This window comes from Podarcis gaigeae (assembly GCF_964106915.1).
Source record: "Podarcis gaigeae genome assembly, chromosome: 6".
In the NCBI taxonomy this organism is placed as follows: domain Eukaryota; kingdom Metazoa; phylum Chordata; class Lepidosauria; order Squamata; family Lacertidae; genus Podarcis; species Podarcis gaigeae.
This window is the reverse complement of record NC_139682.1, coordinates 80,493,382-80,516,670: the sequence shown is the minus strand read 5'-3', so window position 1 is coordinate 80,516,670 and position 23,289 is coordinate 80,493,382. Positions and strand designations below refer to the sequence as shown.

Genomic DNA, 23,289 nt, shown 5'->3' with positions numbered 1-23,289 from the left:
GACTGACTGCTACCCAGACCACCAGTGGGGCACAATACTTGCTTGGTCCCAGGCACCAGCAACCCCTGCTATGCCCCTGGGTAGAGCAGTTGGGGCAACATTGCTCTCCTGGCTTCCCAACACAGCAGTGTGCTGGCATTTACCAAAAGGGAGAGGGGAGAGGTGGGGAGCTTGGCACTGTGCAACATGTCATCACAGGAGCATCAGATTGGCTCCACCCTATTTTGTGGCAAATGATGTCAGAAAATGGGGGTGGGGAGGGAGAGAGACATTCATCCTTCGACATTCCAGAAACCCACCCACATGCTACCCTCTGCACAAAAAGGATTGCAGTTGAAGGCATTATGCCCGTTGGTAGCAATCCAGAGAAAAATCACGCTCAATGCCCACTGAATTTGTGGGGCAATTAAAAGTAAGTTGGGATAATAGGAATCCCATTGATTTCAATAGGAATCAAGTCCTTTCTCTCCATGGTTCGAGGCCACAGTTTTGGGCAGCAACTTGACATGGGAAACCAGAACTCAAGAAGAACTTTGCTTCATGAAGAAGTGGTATTTACGCTGAAAAGTCATTTTGTACTCTGCTGCTTAATTACACGCCCCACGTAGTCTTTCTGCTTACATGTCAATAATTTTATTGTCGGTAGATAGTAGAAATCACCAATTTGACGTCCTGCATACCATTCTTGCTGACATATAGCCTTTGATTGGGGGGGGGGGGTTTAAAAAAATTGAAACCCTGCTGTATGCTGTTACAAATCCATTAATTTCAAACTCTGATATTTTTGAATGATTCCAACATTCTCTTCAATTCACATTAAACAAAACTCGCTGTGGTGCAAGCCAGAAGGAGTCGGGTTAACTTTAAAAGCCAATTAGTTGCATATAGCTTATCCTCATGTAAGAAAACAAAGGGTGAAACCCAGCCAAAGTTCAGCATTTTTAGGTCCAATTGAAACACACGGTTAACCCTTTCATTGTCAGTGGGACTTAGAAGTGCCAAACTTTGAGTGAATGGTGGCCAAGCACAGAACATTGTTCTGTGAAAATTATGGAAGTGAGGGGAAAGAGGAGTTAAACCTCTAACAGGCCCAGGAGGTGGGGGCGGAGAGAGTCAGTGTATTTACCTCACATATTTTGAGATGGCCTCTAAGCTCCTTCTGCAACCTCTTTAAATGTTATTGTGAAAGTTGTGTTGACACCGCACAAATTCTTTGGCGAATACTTCGGAAGCAGTTTCCTTCTTGCCATTGTTGCCCTTAAGGAGGATTTTGTCTAAACATGGGACTGGGAGTCTGTGGCCCTCTAGATCAGGCATAGGCAAACTCGGCCCTCCAGATGTTTTGGGACTACAATTCCTATCATCCCTGACCACTGGTCCTGTTAGCTAGGGATGATGGGAGTTGTAGTCCCAAAAAATCTGGAGGGCTGAGTTTGCCTATGCCTGCTCTGGATGTTGGGCCCATTGGCCTGAGCTGGCAAAGCCAATTGTCAGGAATGATGGGAGTGGATAGTCCAACACATGAAGCACCAGTGTTTCTCCATCCAGGTTCTAGTGCATGATGTTGTTTAGTCGTTTAGTCGTGTCCGACTCTTCGTGACCCCGTGGACCAGAGCATGCCAGGCACTCCTGTCTTCCACTGCTTCCCGCAGTTTGGTCAAACTCATGCTGGTAGCTTTGAGAACATTGTCCTCTGTCGTCCCCTTCTCCTTGTGCCCTCCATCTTTCCCAACATCAGGGTCTTTTCCAGGGAGTCTTCTCTTCTCATGAGGTGGCCAGAGTATTGGAGCCTCAGCTTCAGGATCTGTCCTTCCAGCAAGCGCTCAGGGCTGATTTCCTTAAGAATGGAGAGGTTGGATCTTCTTGCAGTTCATGTGACTCTCAAGAGTCTCCTCCAGCACCATAATTCAAAAGCATCAGTTCTTCGGCGATCAGCCTTCTTTATGGTCCAGCTCTCACTTCCATACATCACTACGGGAAAACCATAGCTTTAACTATACGGACCTTTGTTGGCAAGGTGATGTAGAATTACCCCACCACCTCCAGTGCACCTGTATTAGGTTTGCTTTCACTTTTTACGGTTATTTTGTTTTCTTATTCCTTCTCCTTGCATTTATAGGACAGTCTGCCAGATAACATAAGTAAGCTGGTCTTTCTTAGAGAAAGTCAGTCAATATACTGTAGAATAATATATTCGTTCAGCCCAGACACTGAGATCTAGCTTTGAGAGCCTTCTGGCAGAGAAGTGAGGTTACAGGAATGCAGGCAGAAGCGGGTGCCAGGGAACTAGGGAACCAGGCAGAGGGGCTTCTCGGTAGTGGCGCCCGCCCAGTGGAATGCCCCCCACCCCATCAGATGTCAAGGAGATAAGCAACTTTATAACCTTTAGAAGACATCTGAAGACAGCTCTGTATAGGGAAGTTTTTAATGTTTTATTATGTTTTTATATATGCTGGAAGCCGCCCAGAGTGGCTGGGGCAACCCAGTCAGATGGATGGGGCATTATCATCAGCAGCAACAGCATCATTATTATGATTATGTAACTTTAGGTTCCTAGGCAGGTGCCTAGTCCAGAAGGGCATGGAAAGAGCCTCCAGTGCATTTAGCACCTCAAGGAGATGAGTGTAGTGAAGAGGCTATGAAGAGGCAAGTAGATAGCAAGGAAAGCAATCTTACAGATATCTATGTTTATTGTTTGTTGTTGTTGTTGTTGTTTTTATTTTGCACAAACAGAAGAACTTTAAATCTGGCCTGCATACTGGATTTTATTTTATTTGGTGGGGGAGAGGAAAGTCCTCTTGTACAATGTTGGATGCAAACTGCAGTTCATTATTTCCCCCCATAAAGCAATATCTTGAAGTTGTTAGCCCTTGCAAGAATGGGATGCTGGAGTCGGTGGGCTGAACCAGCCTCACTGAACACACAAACACACCCTTTCTACTTCCACTTCTTACCTAATTCTGTTTCCCCATTGATTATTTCATGACTAGTTTCCTCCCTCACTGTGGGATTTATTTTTTTAAGTTGCTGGTTGTGTTTTAGTCCAGTGAGGTCCCCCTTAAGTGAAGGCAATGACAATCGAGGCTGCAAAAGCCATATGGCAGTGCAAGCTGGGAACTGTGCCCTAAACTTTCACACTTATTGCACATATAGGATCTTTTGGCTACCGGCCTGTTGTGCCCATCTGTTCCAGTGGCAAGGGACCAGCTTCAGACCTTCGCTCCTCACCCCCCTCTGCCCAGCTTAGATGCCAAACACAATTGTGTTTCTAGGGGTAACACTTAAAATAGCTCCGAGAGGAAAAAGATATATGGTTTCCATCAGAAGGCTTTTTCTCTGCACTAATATTCTATGATTAACGTTTATCTTATGGCACCTTGGACTTATTTGACTCCTAAGACATTTCATACTTAATGAATTCTATGAGAAAACGCTGGTAAAATGAATATGGGGCATCCACAAGCCTTTCTGTCCTTGAATCATACATTGAATGAAGGAGAAACCAATCAAGAGTTTTGAGGGCAAACAGTAGGCAATTCTTTGCTAGATCCCCAGTGTCCTGTAGATAGGAATCTGGCTTTTTGAGAAGAAACTGTCCTTCTTATTTATTAGCCCTGGATTTTATTTTTTTAATTGAAACTTTTGTATCTAGAGACATGTGTAGCAAGTGATTTCTGGATCAACATCAGGATACTGATGCCAAATGCCATTTATTTATTTATTTATATTCCATTTACGAATTGCTTCCCATAAAATCCCTCAAAGCCATGTGACATTAAGGACATCATCATCAACAACAAAAACACAATCAAAAACTATTCTCTGTATCAGCACTATTTCAAATACAAAGACTGGGATAAAAGGTCAGAGCCGTGCAACCACACTGGTCAAATTTGAGTCAACGCAAGATTCAGATGAAGTGTGGTAAAGGCAGCTGTAGCATCGCCCTGGATCAGATGGGGTTCACCCGGAGTGATCCAAGGCTGTCAAAAGGGGTGATCAGCTGGTAAGGAGTGGGAAGAGATACAGGCTGCCTGCATCCCCACCAACACATGTGGTTGGTGGGGGGGGGGTAAAACCCTAAGTAATCACTATGCAAGGCCCCCAATTTGGTTCAGAGCCAATCTGCATTGAGTTGGCCCTAGATCATCCCAGGTCCGTATAGTAAAAGCTATGGTTTTCCCAGGAGTGATGTATGGAAGTGAGAGATGACCATAAAGAAGGCTGATCGCCGAAGAATTGATGCTTTTGAATTATGGTGCTGGAGGAGACTCTTGAGGGCCCCATGGACTGCAAGAAAATCAAACCTATCCATTCTTAAGGAAATCAGCCCTGAGTGCTCACTGGATGGACAGATCCTGAAGCTGAAGCTCCAATACTTTCACCACCTCATGAGAAGAGAAGACTCCCTGGAAAAGACCCTGATGTTGGGAAAGATGGAGGACACAAGGAGAAGGGGACGACAGAGGATGAGAGTGTTCTCGAAGCTACCAGCATGAGTTTGACCAAACTGCGGGAGGCAGTGGAAGACAGGAGTGCCTGGTGTGCTCTGGTCCATGGGGTCACAAAGAGTCGGACACGACTAAACAACAACAACAACAAGATCATCCCATGCCAGATAGTGGTTGTTCTGAAGCACCAGATCAGAGCCCAGATCAGATTGGGGGTCTGTGCACAATCCTAATAAAGAACTTCACTTAAAAGGTTTACAGAAAAAGGAAGTGTTCAACAGACGCCAAAAAGACAATAGAGGTGGTGCCTGTCTAATGATGGAGGGAGTTCCAAAGGGATGGAATTGCCTTTCTGGTAAGATGCTATCTGCAGGATCCCTGCAGAGCATAATGACTGGTTGGGCATTTACTGGGTATCTTGTAGATGTGCTTCTGTATCTGCAGCCCTGCAGGACTAGGATGCCTGTTCCTCAGCACATTTTTATAGCCATTACTGCACACATAATATCCAGGGCTCTGAAGAGGCTAGGAATTTTTACACTTGTAAAAACACAAATGACATGGCCGTTCCCAGTAATTTTAAAAGAAAATCATGGTGAAAAGAAAACATAACAATCCCTACTCATCTTTCTGTGATGGTTTCCCCTTTATCTCTCATTTCCCATCCTTTAATTTGGTTAACCTATTTTCTGCCTCAGTTTGAGATTTATTTATTTTTGTAGGAAAACGTAATTCACAAAAAATTAAAAAATCACTGGGATCTTAGCGCACATTTTCCTCCAATATACACTGTTTTGCAAACAAAAAAAATATAATAATGCATTTGAATTCTGTATTCACCAATACGTGCACTTTATGTACTCTTTGATCTCATACAATACATGCACTTTTCCATACAGTTATGTGTTTGCAAAACTGCATCACAACTGTTGGAGAAGTGTGAATTCTTCAAAGGACAGGTACAATTCAGTTCATGTATAATTTCAGGAAGAGTGAATTAGGTAGGTTCATGAAATCAAATTTCTCCTATATCCCTAATTCTTCCCTTGACCTTCTTCTTGCCTTCTCATTTCTTGTTCCAGCTTTGGCATTTCAGTCCTGATATTTTTAAAACTAGAGTTCCCTGTTACGTACAAAATGGGAGCTCTAATGTCCATTTACAGTTCATGATCTTAAATGAGAAACGAATGTGACTGAGATCCTGGTTAAGTAACTGACATTAAACTAGCATTTCCTGACTTAGATATCATGGAGAACACTGTGTGACTGAACAGCTGAAGCCAGTGTTCAACTGGATGATATTTTGGGTTAGAATGGGCTGGCCACTCATTCGTGGCTTGTTTCGCATCCTAGGATTGTTGCATCTGAACTGGCATGTTGTACTGGCTGTTAAGCTTTCATATTAATGCTGAGCAGGAATGAAGGAGTACTTTTACATAAGTTTTTGTAGCTTTGAATATTCTAGGGGGAGCTATCAACAGAGGATTACGGTAAGTGTTTACCTATTCAGAGCAAGTGCAGCGAGGATTTCCCTCACTTAATTGAACTGACATCATGATGCCATCACAAAACTGTCTGATTATGTGACGACATTATGATATCATACTTCTAATTACTTGATCCCTAACTGGCTGAAACAAAGAAGGGTGAAGAACTCCTTCCTTTCTACGATGGCTTTGTTTTGAAAATACACCGGAGCAGCTGCTGATTGGTTTTCACTAAGAAAGAAACAAAAAAGGGGAGCAATTGATTGGAATCAGGGAACATTTCATTCCCCAGCACTTATTCACCGTGACAATAGGAAACAGTCAATGTAGACGGCTTGATATGTAGTCAAGTAAGCCCTGCACATTTCTTTGCAACTTCGCAAGTGGATCTAAGAACCCAGCTCTTAGATTTCTGATAACCGAGACACACTTCCAGTCTTCAGTTAAATGGGAGATGCATTCTTGCACCTGAAAAGATTTTGTTGTAGAATCACGTAAGTGTAAGGATCATGGTTACTTGTCTGCAGCTGAGCCCGTTCTCTATGTTTCTGACTGAGTTTTCTGCATCTTAGATCTGGATAGATCTTCTGACTTACTCTGCAAGAGATGTTGTTTCTTCCTCCCTTCCTGCTAGTAGGTCTTAGAGGGGGACATTTGCATGCCCTGACAAGGGCTGTGCACCCACTGTACATTCAAAGTTCATAACTTCCTCTAAAGAATCCTTGGAACTGAAGTTCACCCCTCCCAGTACTCTTTGTGGGAAGCTGTGTGTTTTAAATGTATGTTGTACTCTGTAAAGCTACTAAAAGAAGCAACTCCACAGGGGGAATGTGGAGAAGGGCCCTCTGATTCTGGCATCTCGTTTATGTAACTGATAAAGAATAAACATTTGCTTGAGTCAGACATGCCCTGTATGATGTTGTCCAGTTTCCCTCTTTGGTGTGTGTGACTCTGCCTTCCATGCTTCCATGCAAATTCTGCACCTCTGCTTTCAGCCTTCTCGAAGATTATGTTCCCTATCCCCCCATCCATGCTCCCCAAAGGGAGAGGGAAAGAAAAACACACCCACACCCCACAAATACACTCTCTTCCCCAATCTATCGCTGTTTTTGAGGATTCCATTTTGGTTGCTTTTCTCTCCCCCCCCCTCCCCGGTCCACGTTCCTTTTGCTGGATTAAGGCCTCCCCGCCCCCGCTTGTTCCCCGCTCCAAATAAGCTTCCAGAAACGCTAACCTAGTTTGATCTGACAAGCCACATCACACAGCTCAGACTCAAATGGCTTGGACAGGGGTCAGAGTCAATCCAGTTGGGAGACACTTGAGCAGTACTGACTGGCTGCCAAACGAACCCTTTCTCGCTAGCATCAAGCCCATACCACATTAGAGAAGAGTCAGGGAGTTGGGGTGGAGGCGAACAAACCAAAGTCCCTTTGTCCAGGCTTTGGTAGGTGTTAGAAGGCACACACTGTTTTGCTGAGGTATCTTCTCCCTGTAGTATCTGCCACTTTCCTACTAGTAGTAAATCATAATATTCCAGAGCCTTCATTGTAAGATTGAACCTTATATAACATTTTGCATTTTTTCCTACTCGTATATGGAAGCAAGGTGCTCAATTCCAAATGGAGAAATTTGTGGTAAAAAACATGATGCTCTCTTTACAAGGGACATATCTGTGTGTGTTGTATGCATTTTCCTGACCTGTGAAAGGAGGTGTGGAGGGCTGGGTTGGTATTTGGGCTTAAAACACTGACTTGTGTCCTGAATATATACTCTATATTCTAATAGCGAACTCATTGTGTGGATGTTTATGTAGCTAAAATGGCTGCATCCATGAACAAGAGATACCAGCAAACATGGGACAGTTCAAAGATTACCACACAAAAAACCTGCAAAAAACCCCGAAACCAACAACCTTCACCCATCCTAAGTGAGGAGGGAACCTCAAAAGCAGTCCAATGAGGACTGAGCATGCTCAGTGACCATGGTATGCTGATGGGCTGTTGTGGCTGGAAGTGAAGTAGTAGAATGGAAAGAAATATCTAGAAAAGGTTGACTGAGCCCATAACATTGTGTTGCACATTCCAGTTGTACGACAAACAGCTCAATATCCAAGGGAGATGCTATACTGTGAACAGTTATGTAAGAAACACCAACCAAGCCTGGCTTTCTTCAGTCAATTAATTCTCATACAGAAGATTTTATCAGTGTTCTAAATTTCCTCACAGCAAGAAACATAGTGAAACCTCTATTGTCATGATTTGGGAAGGGCACTGCTGTCTGAGTTGTGGGGAAGTCTTAATGCCAGTAGAAATGTAGGGACAAGTTCTTCAGGTTGTTTGGCTATTTAAAAATTAGGCCATGGAAGCAATTTGAACCGCCCTCTTAGTAAACAATGATTAATCCACTATTTCCCAAATATCTGTTAGCTGAGGAACACTTCTTTCTGAAGTAATCTGAGGTGCTCTTTACTTTTACATCTCCTCGTTTTTACTTTTAAAGCAGTGTTTTCCAATCTTTACAAGTACAAGGAAACCTTTTTAAACACAAATGTTTTTGCAGACTCCCACATGCTAATTGTTGCAATTTTAGGCTCTGTTAACTGAGAAAATGCAGACGGGAGGGGGAACCCATTACGAGCTCAGTGGCAATTTTAAATGAACTGGCTTTTCATTAATCACAGCAACAAACTGTGAAACTGCATACATCTGAAAAATAGTTGCACCTATATGTCCGTGACATATTATTTATTTCAGTCTACAGAAGAAGGGTATTGTCCCATCACCAGTGTTGGAATAAAATTCAACGCTCAGTCAGTATGTCAGGCTTCTGAAGGTGGAGCTGGGTGCTGCAGACGCCATTTTGTTCTTTGCCTGAGGTAGCAAAATATCTTCAGCCAGCCCTATAACCAGGAGAGGACTTTTGTGCAAAAGGACCATGACCTCCGTTCAGTTCTGGTACTGGACACCTTGTTACCTAATTCTGTGCCCTGACACAACTTAGCTTACAATTTAAACAACTGCACACAAGGAAATTCTGTGGGGAGTTTGGAGCTCTTTTATGCATTTTCCTTGATTATTTCCATTATTTCCCCCCGGCTACGGCTCTTGTTTTCGTAGGGGCCAATATTGTGTGAGATGCAGATCTTCCTCCTTGGCAGACAAGGGATGTTCCCTGGAGTCTGTGTGTATGTCAGACTTGTGCACAGGGTTAGCCATAGCCCCAGAAACATGTCTGCATTCTTTATGGAGCTGGCCGACCTGACTGGACGAATCCGCAATCAGAAAGAGGAGGGACATTGAGAAGATTGGAAGAAATGTAAGGACTATTTAGCTAGATATTCTAATATAACATAAGTAGAATTACTTGTAAGTACCAAACTGGCCTAGGAGTAAAATATGTGGAATTACCGTATATAACATTATGGATTTAAAACATTATGAAAAGAAAGGAAGATGGTAATTCGAATAAGTTACATTTATTTGAAAGTGGATATTGGAAAACTGCTACAATGTGATCTATGGAAACTCAGTTTGGGGGAATCCAAGGAAGTCACCTCACAATGATAACTAAATTGAGACTTTAACAGTTAGGATACATGTTTGTTTGTTTGTCTTTTTAATAGTGTAATGTTTTCTTTTATGTTTGTTAAAAATTTGGAAAATCAATAAAAAAATGATAAAAAAAGAAACGTGTCTGCATTGGCGGCACTTGTCATCAGGGAGGAATTGGGACAAAGGGCAGAAGGTGAGCCACTCACACACCACTGTTACCATGGTCTGTGAGTGCGCATTTGAGTGCTTTGTGCTGTGGTTTGGGACTGTTGCTGTGGTAACTACAGTGTCATTATACATAGTACACCTAGTCATCTGCCTGCCACATGTCCTGGGATTGTGCCCAAAATGAAGCGGGCTCAAACTCCTTGAGGGAAAGGGCCCCACTTTGCTCATAAGCTGATATTGGTGAAAGGTCAGACAACCTTTCTTCACACTGATTATATGTGAGACGTGTTAAAAGGTGTTAAGGAGAAAGCAACTAACAGGTTGAGAGTCCCATGGACTGCAAGAAGATCAAACCTCTCCATTCTGAAGGAAATCAGCCCTGAGTGCTCACTGGAAGGACAGATCCTGAAGCTGAGGCTCCAATACTTTGGCCACCTCATGAGAAGAGAAGACTCCCGGGAAAAGACCCTGATGTTGGGAAAGATTGAGGGCACAATGAGAAGAGGATGACAGAGGACGAGGTGGTTGGACAGTGTTCTCGAAGCTTCCAGCATGAGTTTGACCAAACTGCGGGAGGCAGTGGAATTCAGGAGTGTCTGGTGTGCTCTGGTCCAGGGGGTCACAAAGAGTCAGACATGACTAAACGACTAAACAACAACAAATCATGTCTGCTTACAAGTCCTATTGAATTCAACAGGGCTTGCCCCTAGGTAAATTGGGGCACGTTTGTAGTGTTAGCCATATAGATCTTATAGTCATTGTTCAGAGAAGTGTGTGTGAGAGAGATAAATATATACAGAGTGATGATAGAGATAGAGATAGGTGCCAGCCAAAACCTTTCCTCTTTAACCAGACCTTTGGCTATTTGACATCTAATCCCCTTTTAAAATGTGTTGGGGGATTATTGTGTTGTCCTTGTCTTTTATTTTTATTATGCATTTTGTGCTTTTATGTTGTGACCGCCCAGAGACCTGTGGATATAGGACAGTGTGCAAATTTAATAAATAAAATAGATATATAGCTATGAGAGATAGGGTGAGCAAGACTGCATTACCTGGCTGGCATTTATCGCTTGGTAGGCTCGGAGTTTCTGGACCAGGGGAGGGCAGCGCAAGGCACAGAGTGCCCTCTGGGAATTTACTCTGAAGTCGCTGATGCTGCCTCTCTGCCTGCCATTGGTTGCTGTCCCTGCCATAGAGTTGCTGCTTTGGGAGTCCTCTGGGCTGGGAACCACTGAGCATAATATAGAGTAAGAATTGTTTATCCTCAGTCAAGCCCACCCCTGTCTTTTTCCTAGAACTGGACTGAACTTTTTAAGGACTGAAAATTCAGCTTGCGTTTTGTACTTTGCAGGGCTGTCTTCAAACTCTGCCAGAGTCAAACTGCCCTTTTCATTTCCCCAGAGTGTCCTCTTCTGAATTACTCTTCTGTGAGAGTCAGAAGTGGTGTTCATCACAATAATGGTGGCCCCTCAGCCGGGGAACCATTTCTCCCCTAAAATGTCATTTATAAGGGGGCATTCTTAGAAGTCTAAAATGGTCTCCTGTTGAATGATGGTCTGAAGAGCTCTGCTAAGATTATTCCACTCTGCCGAAACTCTCCTTAAGACTCTCCACATTTTGTGATGCGTGAGGCCATGAAACAGGTGGAGATTTCATTCAGATGTATTTTCTGTATGGATCCCTTTCACTCATATGTATGTTATCTCTGGACTGGAAGGGGAAAGGCCCAGGACAGTGACTCATACAAAGATGCAACAGACTCAAAGACTTGGTCTCTCTCTATGTTACTGATTTTCTCAAGAGTCATCGTCTGATGATGATACATGACACAACATTGCATCGCACAACAAAGCATTCAGAGGAGAAGCTGATTTGAAACTGGGCAAAGCCATGAATCATGCAGGAGAGGGTTGGACAGCCTCTTTTGTGAATATGCATACCACTAGACCTTAACTGATGGCTAACAGTTATTTTGTGGTCACACTAGTGTGTCCTGGCACACACTTTAGATATTACAGTACTTGCTAATCCACCCTGGTTAATCCACAAATGGATTTCTTGAAACCCCAATCCCATTCTATGCAGCCATTGACACCCCAGAAGTTGCCTCATTCTTCTGTCTCACTTTCTTTCTGCTTATTTCCTCCTCCTCATGGCTCTCTAAGTAATTTCAGAACATTTGGCAGAGACAGTATTTTAGTTGACAAAAATAATGTCATGTTTTTATAGTTTTGTTTTCCTGATTGTGTGACTTGGGGAACAAGAAGTTTTTCTCCCAGCTGTCTGAGAACAAATTGATAGACTTCAGGAAGGAATTGCTTTCATATGCTATTCAGAAGCTCGTAGCCTGCTGAACTAAAAACACCTCTGCATGCTTATTTGAGAGTAACCCCATCAAATCCAGTGTGTCTTACATCAAAGTAAGCTTGCATAGGACTAGGAATTCTAATCTGAGGTAATCATGGTAAAGAAATGAAGCAGAGTGGTCTTCATCCAGATTAAGTGGTCTCTATCCTAGATTAGTTAATCTAGAACACTTTTGTCTCTGACACAACATATCACCGTTTCTGGCTACCTTAACTGCTGCATTATGCAACCCCCCCAAACCAAGGAGATAAGTAACTATACAACCTTTAGAAGACATCTGAAAGCAGCCCTTTGTAGGGAAGTTTTTAAATGTTTAATGTTTTACTATGTGTTTATATATGCTGGAAACTGCCCAGAGTGGGCAGTATAAATAATAATAACACCACCACCAACATCATCATTATGGAATAAAGGTAAAGGTAAAGGATCCCTGACAGTTAAGTCCAGTCGCAGATGACTCTGGGGTTGCGGCACTCATCTTGCTTTACTGGCCGGCGTTTGTCCGCAGACAGCTCCCGGGTTATGTGGCCAGGATGACTAAGCCGCTTCTGGCGAACCACAGCCTATTTTGTCCCTATTTTCATCAGAGAAATGTTGAAGGGTATGCATTTGGCAACATAAAGATAACATCACATGTAAATATAACTGACAGTGCTGTTTGTATGGCACTTCTCTTCTACTGTATATATGTCTGTGTTTTATGAGGAAGACTCAGTTTCAGATAATGGACTTCCAAAGATTGTGTAAACACATATCTTGTATGTAGAATCATTCCATTACAGCAGCCTTCACAAAGCTGGTTGCCTCCAGATGTTGCTTGTTGTCAACTCCTATCAACCCCAGCTGGTTGACAAAGCTAGAGGTGATAACTACAGGTAGATATATTACGTTCTGAAGAACATGAGGGGAAAGCTGGAACAATAACTCAAGCTGATGTTCCAACATCTAACATCCCAGTCTTATTCCCATTCATTTCTGTAACATTTTCTACCAAGGCTAAGACTACAGGTCAGGTACCTATTCTGAATTCTGGGTGAATTATTCATTACACCTGAACTCTTCCTCCTAGGCACTCAAAGCATCTTATATGGGCTGAGCACAGAGCTTTTGGACTGAACAGGTACGAAGGCATCTCATGTAGAATGGTTTTTGCTCTCGGATTGAACAAGAGTATGGTGATTGCCTCTTGGGCCTATAAATAAGGAAAAGGCAGATGGGCTGCTGTGATGGATTCTTCTATAAGTTTGTTCCTTCTTTTTTTAATTCTGATTACAGTCCTTAACTTGCTGAGCAATAGAGACTGAAAGGAACTGTGAGAGGCCAGGCAAGTTCATGGGTGTGGTTGGGTCTTGGCCACAAATCTTTTTCATATTGTCTGGCCTGCTTTGCTTCTGATTAATAAACAGATTTGTGCTTCCATTTCAGAAGCATTTCTTATGACCTCCTAAGATTTGGTCAAAGATGCTGAATATTCTACAGTAATGCAAACATGTCTGAAAAATAGTAATTTTTGCCTTTGTCATGTCTTACCAGGAATACTTTAGCATGTAAATTTCTGGCTTCAGATTTTTTTCCATTTTGTATTAAATAGTGTGTGTGCCTAACTTATAGAAACATGAGGTAGCTTGCTGATGTTGAGGTGAATGAAACCTAATTCTAATACTTTATTGACTATGAAAAAATCCTAGTACAATGTAATTCATAGCAGAATCACAATTCAATTTTGCTCTTGATTACAGATCATGGCTATGGAAGAGAGAGCTTACCCACAGTCTCAGGTTCAGACAACGTGTGAAGCCAAACCTAAGCTGCCACGCTGTACAGAGCTACAAAGATTGTGGGTAAGTACAGCAGTTGTGGTTTCTCCCCAAGGAGCCTTCACATTCACATTAAACTATGGTTTGGCTTAGTGTTATATGCGAATGCTTCCATTTTGTGTTTGTGTTGACCTGTGTTTATTGTTTGCTGTTTATTTTGTTTTTCTGATATCTTAGTGTGTATTTTCAAAAGATGGTCATATTGTGTTCTTGCTGGAGATCTTTAATAGTAATAGTAAGAATAATGTTATTTTCTAATGCTTTGTTTTTGACATGAGCTACTTTGAGCCCAGCTTTGTTATTGGAAAAGAGGCATACAGATATCAAATCATACCGTATATTTCGCTCTATAGGATGCACCCAACCATAGGACGCACCTTGTTTTAGAGGGGGAGAACAAGAAAAAAAAATCTCCCCCCCCCCCTCTGCTCAGCGCCCCTTCAGCAAAGTGACAGGATAAACAGAGCTCCTTCCATTTCTCCTCCCGCCTTCCATTTCTCCATTTCTTCCATTTCTCCTCCAGGAGGCTGTGCTCGTGCTGTGCTCCAAAGGCTTCAGGGATAGCTGCCTGAAGCCTCCGGAACACAGCAGGAGGTCCAGCTGCACTCCGGAGGCTTCGGGTTCCTTTTGCTGAAGCTGGGAGAGGAAGACTCTCCAGGCTTCAGCGAAAGCAACGTGACGCCTCCAGAGCATGGTGGGAGCACTCCCTCTGCGCTTCAGAGGCTTCGTGTTGCTATCGCTGAAGCCAAGGAGCCTGCATTCGCTCCATAGGACGCACACACATTTCCCTTTAATTTTTGGAGGGAGGAAAGTGCCTCCTATAGAGCGAAAAATACAATATGTTGCCAACCAGCTGATTGGTGGTTCTCCTTTGACCATTATCAAATAGTAGTGATGAGCTGCTGTAGGTAGCTCCGCCTCTTTTAAAAACCTTAGCCAGGCAAGATGCTCTAAACATACAAGAGCTAAGGGAGGTTTCCATGGAAGCCATCTTCTAGGTCCCCACCATACCCAAAGATAAATTAGGCCGCAGCACCAGACACTTGACCTTGGTCTGTTCCCCTGGATTAATTTGGTGGGGTGGAGGAGATCATTTGCTTTCTAACCATAGAAACTGAAAGTATCTGAAAAAAGCATCTTCAGTAGTGTAATTCAAGATGAGTATTGAAGAGAGAACAATCCTCTTGCATTTGTCAAATATCTCTTTTGCCTGCCTGCCTTTTTAACTAATTTCAGAGCCGCCTTTGTGTGGCTAGAAAAAAGCAGTAGTGTCTTTAGAAAGGCACAAAATAAATCCCACTTACCAAGTGGGTAATCGCTCAAGGTCATCTGTTCGTTGTCTTTGTCTCAATTGTTTGAATTAGTAGCTAATAATGGGGCCGAACTGTGAATGAATTATTATCCGTGGGGCATATTTTGGGGAGTGTCAGGAAATATTACAGGGTAATTAAGGTTATCCAATAGCAAAGCAGAGTTGCCAGCAGATGTCGAGTAATTACAGTGTTTAAAAAGTGTGGGGGTTAAAGTAAGATTATAGCTTTTATATTGTCTGCCTTTAGAAGTCATATTTGGAATTTATTCAGATGTGGATCCGCTGCCCTTTTTTCCCTTTTGTTCTGATTCTGTCACTTGAATTTTGACTTCAACAAAGGCTTTTACTGGCTGGGAAGGGGGGAAAATAAACATCAGCAGATGGTATGCAGTGTCTGTATATAATGTGGCACGTGAGAACCTCTGAGGTGATTGCATCTGATAAGTATCCACGGCTATTTATATATTTATTTTTGCATCGTTGTTATTTTTTAGAGTATCTAGGTTGCATTTCTGCGCCATGGCACCCAGTGATTACATTCAAAAATGTATGAGGCATACGGTGGGCAGGGGGGTGAGGGAGACACAAAATGTGGCGCTGAGGATTGCACTTTTCTGTATTAATTAATAAATAAATAAATTAGGTAGGTTAATAACAAAGTAAAAATAAATCTAGTGAAACATTATAATCGAAAATACAGTCATACTCGGGCTGAATATCCTTCGAGTTGAGTGCGTTCAAATTGCGCTCCGCAGCAACCCGGAAGTAATGGAGTGCGTTACTTCCGGGTTTTGCCGCTTGCGCATGTGCAGATGCTCAAAATAACGTCACGCGCATGCGCAGAAGCGGTGAAAAGCGACACGCGCGTGTGCAGACGTGCCGTCGCTAGTTACGTTTGCTTCTAGATGTGAACGGGGCTCCGGAACGGATCCCGTTTGTATCTAGAGGTACCACTGTATAAAAAATTTCCATATTCAACACTGCTTGAAAGAAAATTACCAAAACGGCATGCTTCCATCACCTCATGCTTGCCCCATTCCTGCACACACACACGCGCGCACACACACACACACAGACAGACCCAGTGAATAAAAGTACTGACCTACGAGATTGTAAAGCAGGGGTGGGCAACCTTTTTCAGCCTGGAGGGTGCATTCCTTTGTGGGGAACCAAATTCTCTTCTGAGGATCAAATGTTGATGGTGGGCAGGGAATCAGCACTGAAATGGGTGTAGCAATGAGTGTTAATTTTACTTTTGTACACCAGGCTGGTTTCTGCACATACTCACTCTTCTTTATCCTGTATCCAGAAAGACAAAAGGCATGGCCAGAGTTCAGACACATTCCAGCCAGGCAAAAACACCCAAGGTGTGCACTGGGAAAGTGTTTGAAGTTGTTGTTGTGTGCGTGTGTGTGTGTACACACACACACACACACACGGATAGTGCTGTGGTCTAAACCACAGAGCCTAGGGCTTGCCAATCAGAAGGTCGGCGGTTCAAATCCCTGCAACGGGGTGAGCTCCCATTGCTCGGTCCCTGCTCCTGCCAACCTAGCAGTTCAAAAACATGTCAAAGTACAAGTAGATAAATAGGTACCACTCTGGCAGGAAGGTAAACGGTGTTTGTGTGTGCTGCTCTGGTTAGCCAGAAGTGGCTTAGTCATGCTGGCCACATGACCTGGAAGCTGTACGCTGGCTCCCTTGGCCAATAGAGCGAGATGAGCGCCGCAACCCCAGAGTCGTCCATGACTGGACCTAACGGTCAAGGGTCCCTTTACCTTTAGTGTGTGTGTGTGTGTGTGTGTGTGTGTGTGTGTGTTAAAGTTGTTCACATGTAATATGCTGTTCTGAAACAAGCAAATTATTGCATTCCATTGTTTTCATTGACCATAACCCATTGGCTAAACCTCAAGTGTTAAACTGAATTATATTGGCAAACATTGGGAAGCTTGCAAATGTTGTTGTATCCACACTTTGTAGATTCATAATATGAAGTGTTTAAAATGTGTTTTGTATCTGCTGATAATACAGACAACTCCCATGTTTCTTGACCCAGCAGTGCTTAATGGGGCTTGGCTGATGCAGCCCTCTCCCTCTTGGTAACAGCATGGGGAAGTCAGGTGAGCAACACTACTCTACCTGTTCCACTCCACCACCAGCTGCTGCCCTGACCATTGGCCACGCTGACTGGGACTGATGGGGTTAGAGTGCAAGAATATCTGGAGGGCCACACAGCCCATCCCTGCTTTGGAAAGCCATGGTAGGCCTTAAATCTGTGGCAGTGCATCAGTCCTATAGCTTCCTGCCTACTAGTGAGAGCCAGTGTGGTGTAGTGGTTAGAGTATCGGACTAGGACGTAGGTTCAAATCCCCACTCAGCCAGGAAGCTCACTGGGTGACCTTGGGCCAGTCACTGCCTCTCAGCCTAACCTAGCTCACCGGGTTTTTGTGGGGATTAAATGAGGGGTGGGAGGTACCACATACGCCACCATGAGTTCTGGGGGTGGGGTGGGGAGGTTGAACATAAATGTCATAAATAAAAAACATATTTTTTGCTCTATAAGACTCACTTTTTCCCTCCTAAAAAGTAAGGGGAAATGTGTGTGCGTCTTACGGATTGAATGCAAGCTGCACAGTTATCCCAGAAGCCAGAACAGCTATCCCAGAAGCTTTCGTTGTGCAGCGATCCCTCTTGTTGTTCTGGCTTCTGAGATTCAGAATATCATTTTTCTTGTTTTCCTCCTCCAAAAACTAGGTGTGTCTTACGGTCTGGTGCGTCTTATAGAGTGAAAAATACGGTATGTCTCATGCAAACTAGTTGTCGTGGGGCGTGGGAAGGTTGCCAAATATTTTCTATTGAGCATTGAACACAATGTACTTACAGTGAAATTACTTGACAGCTTCCAACCCAATGTATGTTGTGGCAGCATTAGAACATTGTTCAGATATTGACTCAGGACAGCAACACTTAACACAGAAAGTAGGAGAAGTTTAGACAAGTCACCAGACAGTCTGAGGATTCGGGAGGAGGGTTACATGAAAACGTTAAGTCATTAGAGTTTAAAAATATCTAGTGTTCAGTGCAAAATATAGAGCAATGTGTCTAAAAACAGAAACAAACCGTCAATTGACTGACTGGTTTCTTTGTAGCGCGCAGACCTCTTAATGTTTGAGAAAAATATATGGTAGGCCACAGAAAGAGAACCCACACTAATTCGGCCTTTGCTTTTTATGATGTGACATGAAGGGGTGTCCTTTCATTTGTGAAGCTCAGGCTTGTGCCTTTTAAAGGAGTGGTTTCAACTAAACACATGTTTGACACCTCATTAAAAATAAAAAAAACATTGCAGGCAACAGTATTACCTAGCAAACAATATATTCAAAAAGCTTTGCAGAGATGGCAGTTTCTCAGTTAAGACATTTATTACACAGCAGCCCTGATAGCACTGTAATTATTGCACTCAGGGTTTGGTCCTGTTTGTGACATCTGTGTTTTTGCTGAAACCAGTGGAGGAATTTAGACCCTCCCCCCCTCTCATAAATTGAACGTGGAGATTATTGAGGGCAGGAGTTTATCTTGATCTGTATCTTCTGTTTGTCCTGCTCCTGAATCCCGGGGAACACAGAGATACAAGTGTAGCCTTCACAGCAGTTAACTCAGTAATTCCGAACTCTACCAGGCACAGGAGTGTGCTGTGAGAGAAAATCATCCAAGATAGCCTTGCTACGGTTATCCATGTTCTTATTATCTCAAGTTTAGATTTACTGCAATAGAACGTATGCAGAGAGGCTGTTGAAAATGGTCCAGAACCTTCAGATGGTCCAAAGATTACAAACTGGGACTGGTTGCTCTGATCATGTCATGCTTGACCATCTGCAATGGCTGCACCTCCATTTCTGCGCTCAATTCAAAGTCCTGGTTTTAACCTTTGAAGCCTTTTCTGACTTGCGGCCAGGTTTGCATGAAGGATCGCCACTGTTTCATTCCAGTTGTTTCCTGAAACAGTTTTCAGACTGAATTATCATTCCTCCTGGTACTGTCTGGTGCCTAACTGTGATTAGAAATCTAGGAAGCCACCATCAGGTTGTTGACCCATTTGACTCCATATTACTTGCCTGGAAGCGTCTCTCCATGGTTTTCAGATGTGAGTCTTCTCCAGCCCAAATTAGGATTAAATGTGGGGATTTGGCAAGCAGAACATGTGCTCTACCACTGAAGTATGGCTTAGAGCTGGGCTGGGGAACCTCTGACCTTTCAGGTATTTCCTTGGCTCAGGGGTCGCATAACTCTGTACCCTCCAACATTTCTCCAATGGAAATAGGGATGTCCTACCACACCCTCCAACATTTCTCTGCTGACATCCTAAGGAGAAGCAGGACATTCCGGGATCAAATCAGAAACTGGGACAGCTTCTGTAAATCCAGGACTGTCCCTGGAAAATGGGGACTCTTGGAGGAGCTGACATTGTCAGATTCCACATCCCATCATGCCTCTCACCCATTGACTATATTGGGTGGAGCTGATGGGAGTTGGAATCTGACAACATGAGTAGGGCCATGTGTAGGGCCATGAGATCTACCCTGGTCTAGATCTCACACGGTGCTTCCAACAGTGGCAGATCCTCAACAGTAGCAGAGAAACAACTACCAGACTTTTAGAAGACGCCTGAAGGCAGCCCTGTTTAGGGAAGCTTTTAATGTTTAATCGACTATTGTATTTTAATATTCTGTTGGAAGCCACCAAGAGTGGCTGGGGAAACCCAGCCAGATGGGCGGGGTATAAATAAATAAATAAATAAATAAATAAATAAATAAATAAATAAATATTAGCTATAAGAAATTCATACGTGTATGTGACCAGATATGTCTAGGATCCCTCATGACTAGTGTTTTATTGTGGGTATATTTTAGAACATGCTTTTAGCACAATAATGATGCGTTATCGGTGGGTTTATTCCGCTTGGTTAGTTGTTTTGCAATGCTTCCCCAATGCTGCCACGTTGCTGCTATCTGGTAGGGCTGTAGCACAACAAAAGTGGGACAAAAGTAAACCAGAACATTGACGGTATATTTGGGGGGGGGTGGTCAACAGAAAGTTAAAGGAGATGTACTCACTGGACAAGAAATTGAAAGAAAAATCACATTTGACCACCATGAGCCAAAAACATCATGAATGTCCAATGGAAAGCATGTCTGGAAATTCAGAAATCAGGAAGAGGGAGAGGGAAAGAAGGAAAAGGAGAAGTTAGGGGTAATATGGGAAGTTTCCTTAGCTTTGAAAACAGAAATACAAGAAATGTGGGCATTGGTGGCAGCAACATCTTAACCATATATATGTTCTTTTATTATCCCCAAAGCCTAAGTGAACATCAAGGCATATTTAATGAAAATTATATTTTTCATTCATCTATCATTAATGTTAGCAAGATTTAACTACTGAAGGAAATATGATGCTGATTATTATTTACAGGTACCTCAGTGAGACTCTATCAACAGAGTTACTATAAACAGTCATTCCTGCATAGCCACTCTTTGCTACATGTTACTACAAGGACCTCTTACCCCCCCCCCTTTTGTTTTTAAGTTTAAGGAAAGATCTTGGTTTTCCACTTTTAGTTTTATTACACCTGGTAGCATTCCCCACAATTGATGGGATAAATAAATAATTCAGATGCAAATCTCTCCATAAAGAGCCCACGTTAATGGAAGCTGACAGTTGTGAGTGATGTAGTAAATGTGTATTTCTGCAAGAAGGTTGATTCAGTGTGTTGGCATCACCATGATCAGATTATCTTGGTGTCAGAAACTCAATTTTGAAGACGCACAGGCTGGTGGACTCTTCTGCAATTTACAAAACAGTGAGGGGAGGGACTCCATCAGGCAAGGCCTCTTTCCACCTGCCTTGCCCCACCCTCCAGCCCTGGGTCTCCTCATAAGGTAGCTGTTCCTGGAGGAAGAACTGGGAGGGGAGAGACAAAGCCTCCTTCCACCTGCCTTGCTCTACCCTCTGTTTCTCAATGTGTATTGTATTGTTTTATGTACTGTGGCTTGCCGTTGTTGTATTGATTATAGTTTAGATATTATTGTAACTGTTGGGTGGATTTCTGTTTAACTTTTATATGTTGATATTATTATTTTATGCTATTCTAATTATTGTTGAATGTTACTTTTTTAATGGAGGTTGCCTATTTTAAAGTTATGTTTTATTATCACATTTTTGTATTGCATTAGTTTGTTATAAGATGTACATTCCCCCCCCCTTCAGATTGTAAACCGCCTTATTGTAAGATAGAAAGGCAGTTTACAAATTAAAAATGATGATGATGATGATGTCTAATTGGCCAGGAAGGCGGAAGTTTCCTCATAAATAACAAGAGGCTTCCTAGAAAAAATACTAGGTGGTGTCTAGAAAAAGTAAACTTTAATAAGTTGCAAGGATCATCATCACCAAAATATGATGGAGTTCTGGCAAAATGTTTACATATATTCATTGCTATGATTGGAGTGCTAGTCCAACTGTTAGTTGGCATGTTGTAGTGGTCCTAGGACTGCAGAGCAAAAGCAGAGCACATGCTGGTTTCTGCTGCTGGCTGGGCCGCACAGGACCATTTGGGCATGGTACCTTCTGTCTCCCAGGAGGAACATCACACCAAGAGAAACCAGGTCTCATCCATCAGCCAGCTGCAGGCAGCTTGCTTCTCCTCCCCTCCCACATCTCTGGTCCAATTACCGTATTTTTCGCCCTATAAGACGCACTTTTCCCCCTCCAAAAATGAAGGGGAAATGTGTGTGCATCCTATGGGGCGAATGCAGGCTTTCGCTGAAGCCTGGAGAGCGAGAGGCGTCGGTGCGCACCGACGTCTCTCGCTCTCCAAGCTCCAGGAAGCTATCCGCAAGCCTTGCACGCCCGGAGGGAGTTCCCCCGGGCGCGCAAGGCTTGCGGGCGGCAGCCTGCAGCGCGGAGCACGGGGCGCCCTCCGGAGGACGCCCAGTGCTTCGCGCAGGTGTCCGCTAGCATTGCGCACCCGGGGGATCTCCCCCCCGGGTGCACAAGGCTTGCGGGCGGCAGCCTGCAGCGCGGAGCACGGGGCGCCCTCCAGAGGACGCCCTGTGCTCCACGCAGGTGTCCACAAGCCTTGCGCACCCGGGGATCTCCCCCGGGAGCCGAAGGCTTGCGGGCGGCAGCGCGGAGCACGGGGCACCCTTCGGAGGCCGCCCCTTGCTCCGCGCTGGTGTCGGCAAGCCTTGCGCACCCGGGGGATCTCCCCCCCCCGTGAGCGCAAGGGTGCGGGCAGCAGCCGGCTGCACGGACCATGGGGCGCCCTTCGGAGGCCACCCCGTGCTCCGCAATGGGGTGTTGGCAAGTCTTGCGCACCCGGGGGATCTCCCCCCGAGAGCGCAAGGCTTGCGGGCGGCAGCCGGCAGCACGGAGCACGGGGCGCCCTTTGGAGGACGCCCCGTGCTCCGCGCTGGTGTTGGCCAGCCTTGCGCACCCGGGGGATCTCCCCCCCCCCGTGAGCGCAAGGGTTGCGGGCAGCAGCCGGCTGCATGGACCACGGGGCGCCCTTTGGAGGCCGCCCCGTGCTCCGCGCTGGTGTTGGCCAGCCTTGCGCACCCGGGGGATCTCCCCCCCCCCGTGAGCGCAAGGGTTGCGGGCAGCAGCCGGCTGCATGGACCACGGGGCGCCCTTTGGAGGCCGCCCCGTGCTCCGCGCTGGTGTTGGCAAGTCTTGCGCACCCGGGGGATCTCCCCCCAAGAGCGCAAGGCTTGCGGACGGCAGCCGGCAGCACGGATCACGGGGCGCCCTTCGGAAGATGCCCCATGCTCCGCGCTGGTGTTGGCAAGCCTTGCGCACCCGGGGGGTGCGTGGGGCGCCCTGAAACAGAGGGTTCCCCATGCTGCGGACTGTAGCCTGCCGCCCGACGCGCGGGGTGCCCTGAAGCAGAGCGCCCCTCGCGCCAGGCAGACATGGGCCAGCCCCACAAACTCGGGGGACAGCGGGGAGGCGCAGCACCGCCATCCCACTGTTCCCCGACCTGGTTTTGGGGGGGGAAATAAAGGGAATTTTTTTTTCCTTTATTTCCCCCCCAAAAAAGTAGGTGCGTCCTATGGGACGCAGCGTCCTATGGGACGAA

General features: G+C 44.6%; 1 long non-coding RNA gene across 1 annotated transcript in view; it reads left to right on the top strand.

Annotated features, from left to right (window-relative positions):
- The first annotated feature begins 10,306 nt into the window (after positions 1 to 10,306).
- LOC310847550 overlaps positions 10,307 to 23,289 on the top strand; it is a 56,951-nt gene continuing 43,968 nt past the window's right edge. The window contains exons 1-2 of the long non-coding RNA XR_014565893.1: positions 10,307 to 10,367; positions 13,766 to 13,867. This is a non-coding gene — a long non-coding RNA (uncharacterized lncRNA). The remainder of the gene's footprint in view (positions 10,368 to 13,765; positions 13,868 to 23,289) is intronic.